General features: G+C 37.5%; 2 pseudogenes; both read right to left on the minus strand.

The window, feature by feature from the left end:
* Nucleotides 1-7707: 7707 nt before the first annotated feature.
* Nucleotides 7708-8785, minus strand: LOC118974797 (olfactory receptor 4C11-like; annotated as a pseudogene).
* Nucleotides 8786-10738: 1953 nt separating this feature from the next.
* Nucleotides 10739-11706, minus strand: LOC118974815 (olfactory receptor 4C15-like; annotated as a pseudogene).
* Between the last annotated feature and the right edge of the window lie 4822 nt (nucleotides 11707-16528).

Raw genomic sequence — 16528 nt, forward strand, 5'->3', positions numbered from 1 at the left:
CTATTGCCAAAGCAATTTTGTTCATTTTAAGAAAGAGGCAAAGCCACGACCACTAGCACTAAAGTATCATCAGTTCAGCCATGTAACTATTCCTGACCAGTTCTGAAGCAAAAATCTGAAGCTACTCATGACATCAAATGCACTTGGGGAAAATTAAGTGAACCTATTTAAAGTACGTGCATTTCTGAGTTTAAAGGTAGAAATCTGTCACTTACCTGTGAGAACACTCTAAGTTGGTGTCAAGTGTTTTTATCCCTTTTTAACAGCAGCCCTCCAAGACATACAAGGGGTAAAATCTTTTTCAAAAATCATAAGGGGATATTTTAAGACATAATGACATACAATATTAGCACCCTGGAGAGTGGCATTCCCTAGGGATTTCTTTCCTTCACTGATCAGAAACATCCCACCAGTTGTAGGAAACTTAACTTGGGTTTATCTGTTTATCATACAACAGAGTAAGTTAACCCACCTCTTCCTCAGTAAACAAATGCAAACAGGTTTTGGAGGTTTGTGGTGCCTTGGGATGAACAAACATACCAGGCGATAGGAGCCCAATGCAAAGGATGATTGAAGATGTTAAAGAAAACACAGGAAGAAGAAATAGAAGTGTCTTTGGTAGAAGAGGAACCAGATATACAAGAAACTACCTTGCCCCCATCCAGGGCCCTAAAACAACTCTCCAGCATTAGGAGAGAAGAACTTTCCTAGTTCTTCTCATTTACTATCAAGAACAATCCAGGAAAGGTAGAGTGGTGCCTGCAACCTGAAATTCAATTCTTATCCAACTTTTCTGTATTGTATTTGGAAAAAAAAATGAACACTAAAAGAGGCTGGTATCTTGTGAAGGGGAAGAAAGTCTTTGAAGCATACATTCCCTTTTGTGTTAAATATTATTAAAATATGTGATCTAGAAATTTAAATCTCAGTTATATGATTATTCTTCTATTAATAAGTAACGTATTTATAAAAATTTTCCATCTAAGTCTATATACCTATATCTATATTAATTAAAGATGACTTGTGGATCTTCAGAGAAGAATGACAATAAAGGACCTCAGAGTATTGCATGATATCATAAAGTTCTGTGCTCCCCAGAATTTAGCCTGGGCTCAAAAGCCTACCCAAGTAAAACAGGATCTTCTGTTTGGAAAATCATCATGAGATGCATCACCTCTACTCTCTTAGTGATTTGTTGCAGATCTCCAAAAGTAGATGAACGTCCAGAATCTGGAGTCTGCATGTCATTTAGCCTACAAGACACTCCTTAAAAGTGAAGATCTCAAAAAGTGGCCAAATAAAAGATAGATTTACCCTACTCTTGTATTGCAATTTAATAATTCAATATGAAGAATGGCAGGACATGCTGAGAAGAGGAATAAGTGAGCACAGAGGATTATTACGACAGTGAAACTACTCTATAGATTACTATAATGATGGATTCATGTCATTACACATTTTTTCAAACTCACAGAATGCACAACATCAAGAGAGAACCCTAAAATAAACTGTGGACTTGGGTGATTATGATGTGCCAATGTAGGTTCACCAAGGGTAACAAATGTACTGCTCTGGTAGGGGACATTGATAATGGGAGGAGGCTGTGCATGTGTATATGAGGCTATGTATACACAAGGTATATAGGAATTCTCTGTACCTTCCATTCAACATTGCTTCAAAGCATAAAAATGCTCTAAAAATTAGCCTTCCATTTTTTAAAAATCCAATGTGGCTTATTAGCTGATGTATAGACTTTTACACACATATGCCAAGTGTCTCACTGAGGTGTTACTCCTTGGGGTCATGAGCTCAATTGAGGCAATGATGTTAGTGTATTGTATAGACCAACCTTAGTTACAGATGCCTGGACTCCAACCCAGCCTTGGCTCACAAACCAGGGAAGGAAAAGTAGATTCCCTCTTGTACAAAGCCAACTAGTCACTATCTCCTTCTGACATGGACTCATGGTCTCCAAGGCTGATGCAACGCTTTAATTACTTAGAATGCTTGGTGCCAAAACTACTTCAACACTAGCAAGCCCTTTTTTTTTATCAAGTCTCCAGTGATATCTTCTCATAGCAAACCAAGATTTTTTGGCAAGAAGCTTTGGTGATGAATCTTACTACTGAGCTACTGAAAATGGCTCCTACTTGCCGACACAATTCCCCCAACATAGTGAATTGTCTGATTATACTACATCAGCCACTTGAATGACATCTCTGGGTCAAATGCTTTGGCCTGGCATGGACTATGTCTGAGTCCTCTTTTCTTTCTCCCCATCATTGAGTTCATGCCAACTCTCTGTCTTTACACAAAATACCTTCCTGACATCCCTCTCCTCACCTTCCTGTAATTTAGAGCACCAGCAAAGCACCATTGTTTATATACATGACATTTAAGGTCACAAATTTACTGAGTGAAAAACTGTTTCTCAAATACAAATATCTTGTAGATTTTTTAAAAACCTTCTGTGAAGTTCAGCTTCTGCCTTAATATTCATCCCAAATGATTTATCAGCCCAGATGATTAATCAGCCTAAACCTCAGCATTTGAGAAGCTGAAGACCTCAATGCCATTTCAGGGTCATTTCTAACATTTCTGCCCATCAGGGATATGACAGCATATTCTCACTGTCATTGATACTGTCACATCCAATCAGCATAATTTTTATGTTTGCAAATCAGTCATGCATTCAGATTTTTTGCTCATATGTGAATAGTTTTTTCTCAAATATTAGTGAACAACTTAGTCATGATTTAGAGAAAATGTCTTATTTGTTTTACATTTTCACTTTGGTATCCTTTTGCATATGAAACATGAAGCAGATGGACATTCTTATATCTATATTGGGAATACTAACTTCTTTTCCAAAATGTGAACATGAACTCAGACACAACAAGCACAGCTCATAAATAATAATAAATCACCTCAGAAACAAGCACAAATAAGGTTACAAAGAAAAATGAAATTGTCCCTGGCTGGTGTAGCTCAGGGGACTGAGTGTAGACCTGTGAATCAAAGGGTTGCTGGTTCAATTCCCAGTCAGGGCACATGCCTGGTTTGCAGGCCAGGTCCCCACTGGGGGACACATGAGAGGCAACTACGCATTTATGTTTCTCTCCCTCTCTTTCTCCTTCCATCCCTCTCTCTAAAAATAAATAAATATTTTTAAAAGGAAAATGAAATTGCACCACTTTTTCTTCATTTATTTTTTTAACCTAAAACACATTTTTGATAAAGAAAGGAATCCTATCTCTTTTGCTTGCCTCAATCTAATTAATTATGTGAATAGGGCTTCCACAGTTCTGTAATAGTAATTGCAGGTATGAATGCACATAGACATGTAATCCCTTTCTATATTTCTTTTCATTTTTTATTTAAACTTATTATTTTATTGTTCAAGTAAAGTGGTCTGCATTTGCCCCAAAACTCCCCCCTCATCCCAGCCATCTCCACCTTGCTCCCCTGATTTCAACCTGCCTGGATGTGAGCATGTGTCCATAATTGTTCCTGAAAACCCTTCACCTGTTTCACCCCATTATCCCCTCCGATCTCCCTTGTTTTACAGTCTCCTTGTTCTAATTTCAATGTCTTCGGTTATATTCTGCTTGCTTGTTTGTTTTCTTGATTAGGTCCCACTTTGAGGTGAGATCATATAGTGTTTGTCTTAAAACACGTTTTAAAATTTTTAATATTGTCACTTTTTTGCTTGGTTTGGACAGTTGTAGAAAATAATGGCCATCGAAAGGGTTTTGGTGAATTCTTCCAGTAAGATGGTGAAGAATGTTTCCAGGATAGGGCAAGAAGTGTTAGATGATAAAACAAAGGTAAGTGCAGGATACTAGACAAAGTTAAAAAATATACAGTCTTTGGAGAGAAGGAAAATAAGCTCTTCCTTGAACCACCTGGGGATGGTGGGTGCTCTAGGCACTACTTCCATTACCCACGAAGATTTTAAAATTCTGTTTTTTATTACTTCCCAGCAGACCATGCTACAACAGAAATAACCTAGTGTTCCCAGTTACTGGGGTAAGGCTGAAGAACTAACAACTGCCAAGTTTTCTATTCTTGCTCAGTGACATCAGAGAAAGGTGCTAGCACACTGAGTACACAGGGAGGTCACTGTTATATCAGTATGAAAAGTTAACTCATGCTGGGTGAAACTGGGAATCAGGTTGTAGAGAACATCTGGAAACAGGGGATTAAAGCTCCCCCTGACAATATCCAGGCATCCTCAATGAAATGTGCTCTCAGATTAGAAAGCCTTTGGCTGGATTTCAAGTCATCATGAGTTTGCTCTTTGTCATTTTGGAATTGGCATTGGCAAACTCTAACCTCAGGGTCTATGGGTTCTTGGAACAGAAGCAAATGCTTTTTATCGGTTATTTTCACACTCGTGCTTCCATCCCAGTTGTGAAAAGGCATAAAACCAACCGGCTGTATGCATGTAAACTCAAGTGGGGTTTTTTTCCCAATTTTTTTATTTAATTATTTTTCAAGTAGGTTTTCTTTCTATTACTCCCATCCCATCCCACCCCCCATCCTCCCCGTCTTCCTCCCATTTCCACCCCTCTCAGTTGTTGCCCATGTATCCATTATATATCTTCCTCTAAATCCCTCCCCTATTTCCCCCTGAAATCCCCTCCCCTCTCCACTCTGGTCACTGTCAGCCTGTTCTCTATTTCAGTGTCTTTGGTTTTATTTTTCTTGCTTGTTTGTTTTGTTGTTTAAATTCCTGTTAAAGGTGAGATCATATGGTATTTGTCCTTCAACCTCTGGCTTATTTCACTCAGCATAATGCTTTTCAGTTCCATCCATGATGTTGCAAGAGGTAGAAGCTCCTTCTTTCTTTCTGCAACATAAAATTCCACTGTGTATATGTACCATAGTTTTTTGATCCATTCATTTACTGATGGACACCTAGATTGCTTCCAACTCTTGGCTATTGTAAATTGTGCTGCTATGAACATTGGGATGCATATGTTCTTTGGGATTTGTGTATTAGGGTTCTTGGGATTAGGATTAGGATTGTATTAGGATACAATCCTAGCAGTGGAAACACTGGGTCAAAAGGCAAGCCCAATTTTAGTTTACTGAGAAAATTCCATACTGTTTTGTAAACTCAAGTGTTTTAATGATGTCACTCTACTCTCTCCTAGTTTACATCGTTTCTAGTGTGAATTCTGCAGTAATTTTTATCTTTATTTATCTGTGCACAGTGCCTTTTCTATTTAGCTCCTTTTAAAAATTTGCTGCTGCTTTTGATCAATTTATTATAAGTTATGTTTCATCATAATGTCCTCCATGAATTTTATGCTTGGGATTGGTGAGATTCTTGCTTTTATTAAGGTTTCATTTCCAACCATTATTAAACTTGGGGAAAACTTGCCCTGGCTGGTGAAGGTGAGTGGATTGAGTGTGAGCTGAAAACCAAAGAGTCACTTCTTGAATTCCTTGTCAGGGCACATGTTGGGGTTGCAGGCTGGGTTCCCAGTGGAGACCATGGAGAGGCAACCACACATTGATGTTTCTCCCCCTCTCTTTCTCCCTTACCGTGTAAAAATAAATCAATAGAATTTGTAGTTAATCAATTAATTAATTAACTTGGGGGGAATTGGACATTATTTCTTTTAGTATGTTTTGCTCTCCATCCTTCCATTCATTCTATTCTCTGATGATTTTCAAATTGAGTAGAGGAACACTTACACAGTTTAATCCTTGCCTACTTGGAGCATCCTGGTTCACAGTCATTTCTGTAGCTCTCCAGCCCTTTTATTATTTGTGACTTTATGCAATCTTTCTGCAACGTACTGCTTGAATCAAATATCAAACTACTCAGAGCTCCAAGTTTCACCTCATCCTAGAGGATTTTGTAAATTTGCTTGTCCTCAGGAAAATTAATGTTTTGTATATGTCTTTATCCAAGCTGTGCTTCATCCTGTGATTGCAGTCTATTTATTCCATTATGTTTCTCTCACCTTTTCTAATCAAGCCCTTATCTCAAATATAGAAAGATCTGGCCTCTCTTTTATTTAATAATGAGAAAGAAATTTCTGAGCCTTTCTGAGTTTTCATTTAGTCACAAATAAATTTTTTTTCACACTACAATTAATTTGAAAGAACACCAAGAAATAAGAATTGATGTTTTATTTTGAGTGTCTTGGTTACTTGAGAATCAATTACACTTAAGTATAATGTTCATAAGGACAGATTGAAGTGCTCTCAAAATGGAACTGTAAGAAATTAGGAAAATTGTTCATTTGAAAGTAGTATGAAACCAAATAGTGCTTATGAATATGGTATTAAGAGCTTTGACAAATGTCCCATTGGGGACTAAAATATTTATTCTGCCGCCACTATCTTGAACGAGAACTACAGGAAATTGTTGGTACAACATAAAATTTTGTCTTCAGTTGATGGAAATGCTTCACATACTTATGAGTTTATTGTGTCCTTTTCTCATTAGTCCAGATAACTAGGAGTAATACTTTCTGGTGCCAGTTTGATGATACTTAAACACCCAGGTACTAAACTGGCATGACAGTATTTTATTATGACATTACAAAGTTGAAGTGGAGTTGGTGGGGGTTGGGAATTATACACATGGATTAGGTTGTCTTCCATATGAAAACACACATTTTAAAATATTCTCCTGTGAAACTAAAAGACCAATTTGAAAAGTGCCAGGCCTCACTTTTCATACCGGATTCTTCTCCAAAAATCTGAATTTTGTCTTTTGAGATAATATAGAACCAAACAACAAAAACAAATCTTCTTTCTGGTTACCAAAATAAAGATAAGAGCCAAGGACAATTATTTGCCTGCAAGTGTTCATACACCCAAAAGTAATGCTCAAGAAATAAGAAAGATAAAGCTCCTTCTCTCCCAATTGGACAACATTTCCACTTTTCTTTCTCCCTTTCTCTCTCTTCATCATGCATTGTTCTCTGTCCTACCTTCTTTCCTCACCTTCTTTTATTTATGCTGCCAAACTCTCTACTGTCTCTTCCTCTCCTTAGTGAGGAGCAGTGGGAACACCCCAAAGAGCCATTGACTCACTGACAGTGCAGTCTTGTCCAAATATCACACTCCTTTCTCTCTTACCACAAACAGAATTGATTTTGAGAGATTTTCCTGAGATAGTGTTGGTCTTCACAGTTGTTTCTAGCTTTTATCGCAGTTGGAGACTTCATCAGTGTAGACACCCCCACTGAAGGAGGCTCAGGCACAGATTTACAGAGGAGTAATTTCCCAGAACATTTGGTCTAATCATCAGCTTGTCAAGATGGCAACCTTGACTCTCTAAGTGTCCAGGCCCTAAGGATTAGCTCTGATGACTCCACTCATTAGGATGAGAGTAAAATGTAAGGGAAAAGTGGTGCATATACACACATGTATGCACATACACTTGTTCTGTCATTTGTCGGTACTTTTCTTTCCTAAGAAATATTTGTATAGGATGCTAAGTTACCTAATGAGTATGACCAAATGTTGATAGAATTCAAGCAAGGATCATCCCAGGTTCTTCAAAATGTTTATGCACTTTAATTAATAACCATATTCTAATGCAATCCCTTCAGATTTCTTCTTTATTTCCCCAAAAGTACATTTTATATTTTCTGTCCGTGAAACAAAACTAAGATATTAAGGAAATATACATTCGAGTCCCCATATAGTATTTATTAAATGAAATCATACTTTGTTACATCATAAACTTTTCATGGCACTTTTAACCTCTGCATTCCTCAATGTATAGACCACAGGTTTGAGCAAGGATGTCCCAAGGGAATTAAATACATCTATCATTTTGTCTACTGAAAACATGGTCGGTGGGAGTGTATATATGAATACACATGAACTAAAGAATATGACAACCACAATAAAGTGGCATGTGCATGTGGAAAGTGCTTTTCACTTTCTTTCTATGCTGTGGTTTCTCAGAGAGTACAAGTGACAACATAGGAGATAAGCAGCATTATAAAATTCACCATGCAAATGGCTCCACTATTAGAGACAACTAGCAAATTTATCACATATGTGTCCATGCAGGCAAGTTTCAACAAGGGCTGCAAGTCACAAGAATAGTGATCAATCACATCAGGGCCACAAAAGGGCAATTGCAAAGCTAGGAAAATCTGTGCTGAAGAGTGGATACAAGATCCCATCAGGCCAGAATCATCAACACACCACACACTCTCTGGCTCATGATGATTGGGTATTGCAAGGACTTACAAATGGTGATGTAGCAATGAAAGGCCATGAGGATGAGCACAAAGATCTCGATGCATCCAAAGAAGTGGACTGTGAACACTTGATTCATGTACTCATTGTAGGATGTCTACTTCTTGTGAGAAAGGGCATTGACAATCAATCTTGGGGCTGTCATTCTACAGAGGCAGACATCAGCAAAGGACAGATAGAAGAAATAGATGGGATTCCCAAGGGACTTGTTGTTTTTCATAGTCACTACAATGAGAAAGTTCCCGTACAGTATTGTAAGATAAAGAATTGGGAAGACCACAAATTTGCTTTGATCAATAACAGAGATCAAACATAGAGATGATCTGCCCAAACACTGGTGTCATTAACCAAACAGTTGTAAGAGATAAAATTATGGACAGATGTAGGGCAACCATGAAAGCCAGGTCATATAATTCTACATTGTTTTCTTTTCAATAAGTAAAGAGGAGTCTTGGAGACATAAGACATGAACTTAGCTCCTGACAAGATGTATACATTAAACCAGACCAACACTTTCAGGGGTTTTATCACTGAATTCATTCATGTTTCCTAACCTTCCTGCACTTTTCTTACTCCTTGATTTGAGGGTACATCACAGTAATGAAGAATCTAATTTTCCCTTCTTTAATTCTTACTTTTAACGTTGAAATTGTATTTTATTTTTTTAAAGATTTTATTTATTTATTTTTAGAGGGGAAGGAGAGAGGGAGAGAAACATCAATGTATGGTTGCCTTTTTGTGCATCCCCTGCTGGTAGTTAGCCTTCAAGGAACCGGTTTGCAACCCAGGCGTGTGCCCTGACTGGGAATCGAACCGCGATCGTCTGGTTCACAGGCCCACGCTCAATCCACTGAGCTACGCCAGCCAGGGCCCTTAACGTTGAAATTTTAAACCAGTTCAAATACATTTAATAATACCAGTCTCCCCTTTTCTCCCAGATAGACAAACGCCTCTATCACCTATTTGCTTATATTACTGTGTGTCATTTTAACTAAATAACACAGTCATAGATTATATACTATTCTTGTGGTATAAACTTATTATTCAAACAATTTTCACTATTGTTATTTCATTTGACCTGCACATTATTTAATAAGACAAGTTTGCCCATGTGCCTGGTCCTTTCAATGTGGAAACTTTGAACTGAGATACAGAGATGTCTTCTACTTAGAGATAAAATCACGTCGTATTTCTCTTTCACTGCCTGGCTGGCTTCTGTCACTTAACATAATGCCCTCCAGTTCCATCCATGATGTCACAAATGGTAAGACTCTTTTATTTCCTTATGCTGCATAGTATTTCATCATGTAAATGTAACAGTTTTTTAATCCATTCATTTACTGGGGAACCTAACCAACAACAACCACAGACACACACACAAAAAAAAACCAACAAGGAAGCAAAATGTAACCAGAGACATCGATTAAGAAAAAACTGACAGTAATGACAGGGAAGGTAGGAATGGATAATAGTGGGAGGGTGGGGCATGGGTTATCAGGAACGTACAAAGGACACATGGACAAAACAAAAATGGGGTACGATCAAGTTTGGGAAATGGGGATGGCTGGGGTTAGAGAAAGTGGTGGGAGCTAATGGAGATAACTGTACTTGAACAATGAAAAAATAGACAGATAATAAGAAAGGAAGGAAAGATGGAAGAAAGGAAGTTTTTCCAAGTCCAGTTAGGTTAAAATTATAGTGGGGTACTACTAGACAACCTCTCTCTGTAGCATTCACCATCCATGTCATATAAAACTTTAAACCCATTTCATGTAGACTTCATACAAATTTTCTTAAATCATGTACATCCTAGAAAAGAGAAATCCTGAGAAATCCATCCAAGAAAGACATGAATTGATACGATAACTTTTGGCTCTAACTCCAGAATGAAATTCTGTATGCTGCATGGTGAAGAAAATATCAAAGCAGAAAATAGATACCTAAATAAATAAGAGTGTAGAAGAGGCAGGAGTGGAGAATGAGTGAAATGAGTACAGGAGAGAGGAGATTGAAAGTGAGGTCACCCAAGGAAAGAAGAGTCAGAGGATAGCATGCAGAAAGATAGATAGGAGAGGGAGAAAAGGAAAAAATATTAGGGACAATGATTTGATGCAAGATTTCATTACAGAATTCAACTTCTGTCTCCATGACCTACTGCAATATCACTGCTCCAAAACCAGAAAGAGGATATAGCCATGGGCAAGGGTTCTTGAAAATCTTGAAAAACCAGATGTAAAAAAAAGAGCAGCCCTATCCTATTCTCATTGTAAATCTCTTCAAGTGAGGGGTACCACAAGACAGAAATTTCTGCCAATCTGACCTCAAAGCAATCTATTGTTTATTTGCCTCTTGGGGAGCAGATATACTTTTGAGAGTGCTAAAGAAAAGAAAAACTTAGGGACCCTTGACAAGTATAACTCTTCATTGTAGGAACTAAGTTGAGCAGCTCCATCATGTTTTAGAACACACACTGATTGTAGATTCCATCAAATCAGTCTCATTTTCCCTTACAAACTACCATTATTCTGCTCCACACATTTATCATAGCAGTTTTCACTTCCTTATTCCTGATGGTGTAAATCAAAGGACTGAGCAAGGGTGTTAGGATAGTGTAAAATGTTGTCACCATTTTGTCAAAGGAGAAAGTGGATGGAGGTCGGGCATATGTGACTATGCAGGGAACAAAGAACAAAACCACCACAACAATGTGAGATCCACAAGTGGAGAGAGCTTTCCACTTTCCTTCAGTACTGTAGGTTCTCAGAGAAAACAAGATGATACCATAGGAGGCAAGCAACAAAGAGAAGATTATGAAGCACATTAACCCACTATTAGCCACCACCAAAAGGCCAAAGACATGAGTGTCAGTGCAGGCAAGCTCTAGTAGCAGGTACAAGTCACATATGAAATGATCGATGACATTGGGGCCACAGAAGGGCAGCTGTAAAGCAAACAGAATTTGTATTGTGGAATGCAGGAAGCCCCCTGTCCAGGCCACCCCCATCAGAATGCCACAGAGCCTCCAGTTCATGATAGAAGAGTAATGCAAGGGCTTGCAGATGGCCACATAGCGGTCATAGGCCATGACTGTGAGGACAATCACCTCTGCTCCAACAAAGAAATGTCCAGCAAAGAGCTGGGTCCTGCAGCCTGCAAAGGAGATGGTCTTCCTCTTATTCAGAGAATCTACAATCATCTTCGGGACAGTTACAGTGGAGAAGCAGGCATCCAGGAAGGACAAGAAAGCCAAGAAGAAGTACATGGGGGAGCCTAGGAGTTATGGGCTGCTGCTGATGGTCACCACAATTAGCAAGTTTCCCCTGAGAGTTGCCATGTAGCTGGACAAAAATATAACTAATAATATTTTCTGAAAGTTGGATTCTGTGAAAGCCCCAAAAGGACAAACTCAGTTACAAAGCTCTGGTTTTGCATGAGTTCCAGGAAAAAGCTAATTGCCACCAGAGGAAGAATATAAAATCTGCAATGATGAGAAAAAGAAAAATTCACCTGGGACCAGTTTGTAATGCCATTGTATTACAGTCATTGACCAGTTGGTGCATCCATGTGAAAGGCTGATTACATGTTTCTGTTGTAAAGGAGAACAGAAAATTAAAAATTTGTTGAAGGCTGCAGTGGGGGGTCAGGCAGAAGTCAGGGGGAAATAAATGATTCAATACTTTAAAGTGGCCTCAGCTTACTCGTAGCAAAATTATTCATATACAGTAGGAAAAGACATAGCTTTCATCTCCACTGCAACTGTAGGTCACTTTTCCTGGAGTGAATTGTTGAGGGGGATTCTGAAGTCACATCCACACTGAGCCAGGGAACCTGTAATTTAGTTGTCATCCCTGCCATTTGTATAAAATGGAATGTGGTGACTCACATGCCATCACTGATCATGAGATGACCTTATCTACAAAGAAAAGAAGAAATAACCCGTAGTTAAAAAGTCATTTGAAAATTATTGCTACTTGTCCACTTTTTTTTAAACTCTGAGCTGAATTGGCCTTTAAAATGAATAAAGAAAGGAGACTACCAGCTATCAGAGAATAGATGGGTTAGAGGATGGTTGAAAAGGTAAAAGGATTAAGAAAAACAACTCTTGGACACAGACAATAGTGTGGTGATTACCAGAGAGAAGGAGAGGTGGGCACAGGGGTATGTACAAGAGGTTAAAGGGTGAATAAATGGTGATAGAGGAAGGCGTGAATTTGGATGGTGAAAAGAATACAATACACAGGTGATGTACTATAGGATTGTACACTTAATCTCTATATAATTTTATTAACTAATGTCACTCCAAAAAGTTAATTACAAAAAAAAAAACTAAAAAGATAAATTCATTCATTCCCTAAAAGAGAAGAAAATTCTATGGAAAAGTGCCTAGCTCTACACTAACATGTAACAAGTATGCACATGTGGAGTTGGGTTCTTTCTTCATTCATCATTTAAAATAAGTATGGGTGTGTATGAAAAATTATAATACCTACCTACTTAAGGGTATTGTCAGCATGACCAAGTGAACTAATGTAAAGAAAGTAGCTGTTGAAGAAATAGTCCTAGGAAACAGTCCATGTTAGATCTTATTATCCCTATTTTCCTGGAAGACAATCCATGCTGAAAGAGAAAATGTCAAGTCACATGCTGGTCTGGAATTTAAAGACAGACTCCCAGCTACAGCACTTAAGTATTCCTAATGCATCAAGAGACAAAGGAGCAGAGCTGGCCCTTCTGCTGTCTTCATGCACCTGTGGAAATCAAAGTCTTCTGAGTCCTTTACTCATGCTTGAAGGAGGCCCCCTGATGACACAGAGGAAGTGATGTAGATTCAGAAAGTAATACTCCAATTACTACACATACAAATTGGCAACAACCACATAGGTAAGGTATAGAAACAATATGTGGAGGATAGGTAGAGTCTTGAGACTTTTTTACATATTTACTAATTATTTATACTATGAGGCCCAATCTGATATTGTACAACTTGTCATTTATGTGACTTTATTGCAAACTATGTATGTTCACGTATAACCTATGTGCTCATCCCACAGGATCATAGTGAGTCTCAAATTGGAAAATGTAAACTTGCTTATGGTAGTTGTTCTGGCCAATTGTAGTAACTATTCCCTCACTTAGCAAAACAGCCACCTTATCCATGAGATTTCCAAATAAGTACTCCAACTATTGACTATTTTCCATAGCTACACATCAGTTTTCAAGAATGGTTGTGTCCTCACCAGTACATACAACAGAAATTTATGTCCCAAATGTGTGTGTACATATACATATAATCTGTTTGTTTAAGCGATAAATAAAATTATAATGAGGCTTACTGTGAGAATTAAAAATAATGTGATCTTTGTGAAAACCATTCAGAGCTAAGGAGAAATATTTGCAATAAAGATGTGATACTTTATGGTAATATTGGTCTTTCTGCTTACTTTAAAATAACCTTTTATGTTACATACCCAAGGTACTAGACCTTCTTAAACAAAGATGCACTGTGAATATCATATTCAGCTACAAATTGTCCCCCAGAAACCTAGAGTGTAAAGCAAATGCTAGAAGGTCATTGAATTAGTCAATGACCATTTGTTAAAAAATAAATGATACCAATGTATGATCCAGCAGTTATCAGCTTGTCAGCAATGAACCTAGTAGGCATGTGTTCTTTCAAATTAGAGTTCTCGGTAAATTCAAATAAATTCATAGAGGTAGAATCACTGAGTCATAAGGCAATTGCCATTAATAATTTTTGAACTATCTCCATCCTGTTTTCCACAATGCTTGCACCAATCTGCATTCCCACCAACAGTGCACCAGGGTTCCTTTCTCTCCACATCCTCACCCTCACTAAAGGTACATTTACACAATGGAATACTACTGGGCTTTAAAAAAGAAGAAAAGCTTAATCTGCAACAGTATGGATGGACCTGAAGAGCATTATTCTGAGTGAAGTAAGCCACTCAGAGAAAGGCGTACAATATGATCCCACTCATATGTGGAATCTACTAAATGAAATGGACAAACAACAAAAATAGAGACAGACTCATAGATATAACAGGCTGACAACTGTTGGAGGTGAAAGCTCCTGAGGGGGAGAAGTGAGGAGACTGAGCAAAAAAGAAAAAGAAAGGGCAAAACACTCATGGCCACAGACAACAATGTGGTGATTATCAGGAAGAGGGAAGGTTTGGGGGATGGTGAAGGAGTATATGTGGGGAATAAATGGTGAAAGACACAAACTAGACTTGAGGTGCTGAACATACAATAAAATGTAAGCATAATGTTTTGTTGAATTGTGCACCTGAAAATACTATAATTTTATTAATCACTGTCACATCAATCAATTCAATAAAAGGGGGAAATTTATATTAATTCTAAAATTGCAATCAAACTACTTGATTTCATGTAATCCTTTCAGAAATATTTTAACAAATATTTTCAGGACTGTAAACATGTTTCTATTCCTTTTTTTAGAACCCAATCCTAAAATAATTTCTAAAGGTGAAATGAGGCAATGTAAGTCCTGTAACTGAAGATGATGCATGTCTTCTATAACAATAAAAATTTAGAAATATATAAAATGTTCAATAATACGATGATGTCAATGCAAATCAGATTACCAAAAATTAAGATGTAAACACTAAATAATATGAGGACATAGAGTGTGAGGCATGTTTACAATATGTTAAGTGAGAAAATAAAAACTTGTTATGATTCTGCTTCCTTGCACAGACATTCTAACATAACTTTAAAATTTAGAGCAGAACATACGGTAGACTTAATTTCAGTATGTAGAGTTAACATTAAGGATCAAGCTTAAACCCTGACTGGTGTAGCTTTCTGGTTTGAGCATCATTCCCCAAACCAAAAACAATGAAGTTTAAAACCCACAACACCATATTATCCTCTATCTGAACAGTTAAAACAAAGGAGATGGGTTTTTTTTAGTGTAATTTTATTATCTCCTGTAGAATTAATTTGCATTATTGGAACTAACATGCAAACATACATACAATCATACACTAAAAACCATAAGTAAATGGAAAGCCTCCATGAATAGCCATATAATTGGCCAAGCCCTTCCCAATCTCCATACTCAGTTTGATAAAAATTTGAAGCTCATGCACTCCTATAGGAAGCAGCTGATTCTGTTCATATTTTTCCTACAAGATTCCAAGGTCTTTCCTTTTTTCATAGCCATGTATTTTAATACACTGGAGCTACACCAGATTACCCAGTACATCTCCCTGCCATGAACTGTGGATATTAGGCCACCCCGTAGGGTTGTGGCCTTTGGAGTTTGGCCTCCCACCTCCCCACTGCCGACTCTTTCTTTCTCATTCATTTTCTCAGCAACCTGATGTGAACATCAGTTGTTCCAAAACCAATAGAAATTCCTATCTCAACTTTAAAGTACATATAATATTCGAAACCATATGAAAAAATAGTAGTAATGTTGTCATAAGTAGTAATTTGTAATTATGTTTCAAGCAGTGAATTTTAGATGCATTTATACACGTGTATATGCCATATTAGTCATATTTGCACGTATTTTTCTAGTAAATATAATTATTAAAAATCAAAGGAATAGATTAAAACCACATTCAAACTACTCTCCTAGTTAAGTTCCTTAAATCCAGTGTATTCTTTAGTTTAGCAATAAAGATTTATTCTCTATCTAACTAATTGTGTTCCTTTTTTGAGTACTTAAGAAATGTTCTCTTCAGATTTCAGAGTCTTTTCTCTCCTCTCCATAATCCTCTCCTGATGTCCCTAAATCTCTCAACTTGTACATCCTTACTGCTCCTGGAATTTGAAAAAAATAACCTTTCTCTATGTCCACCTATGTCCTTCCTGATGGATGCCTGAACCTTCTGGTTTCTATTGCTCCAGCGATTTAGTTCATTTAAAGCAAGAGGCAAAGCCACCACCACTAGCACTGAAGCATCTTCAGTTCAGCCATGCCACTATTACTGAACAATTCGGATGCAGATATCTGAGGGTAATCATCACATCAAATGCACTTGGGGCAAATTAAATGAACCTATTTAAAATGAGAAGGTTCTGCTCTGTGACTTGAGGGAGACACTCTTTCCTACCCTTAATGAACTGCTATGTGCCCTTGCTTGGCATTTACTAAGGGAATATTATGTAATATTATACCAACAATTATAAATGGTAAACACCAGTTGAATTATCATGCTCCTACAACAGTATTCTTTATATGGACTCCAAAAATCCCACTTTTTAATCTAAAACACCAGGATCGGAATATTCAAAA

Source organism: Sturnira hondurensis, unplaced genomic scaffold (genome assembly GCF_014824575.4).
Source record: "Sturnira hondurensis isolate 20B ecotype Veracruz unplaced genomic scaffold, ASM1482457v3 Scaffold0019860, whole genome shotgun sequence".
Taxonomy (NCBI): Eukaryota; Metazoa; Chordata; class Mammalia; order Chiroptera; family Phyllostomidae; genus Sturnira; species Sturnira hondurensis.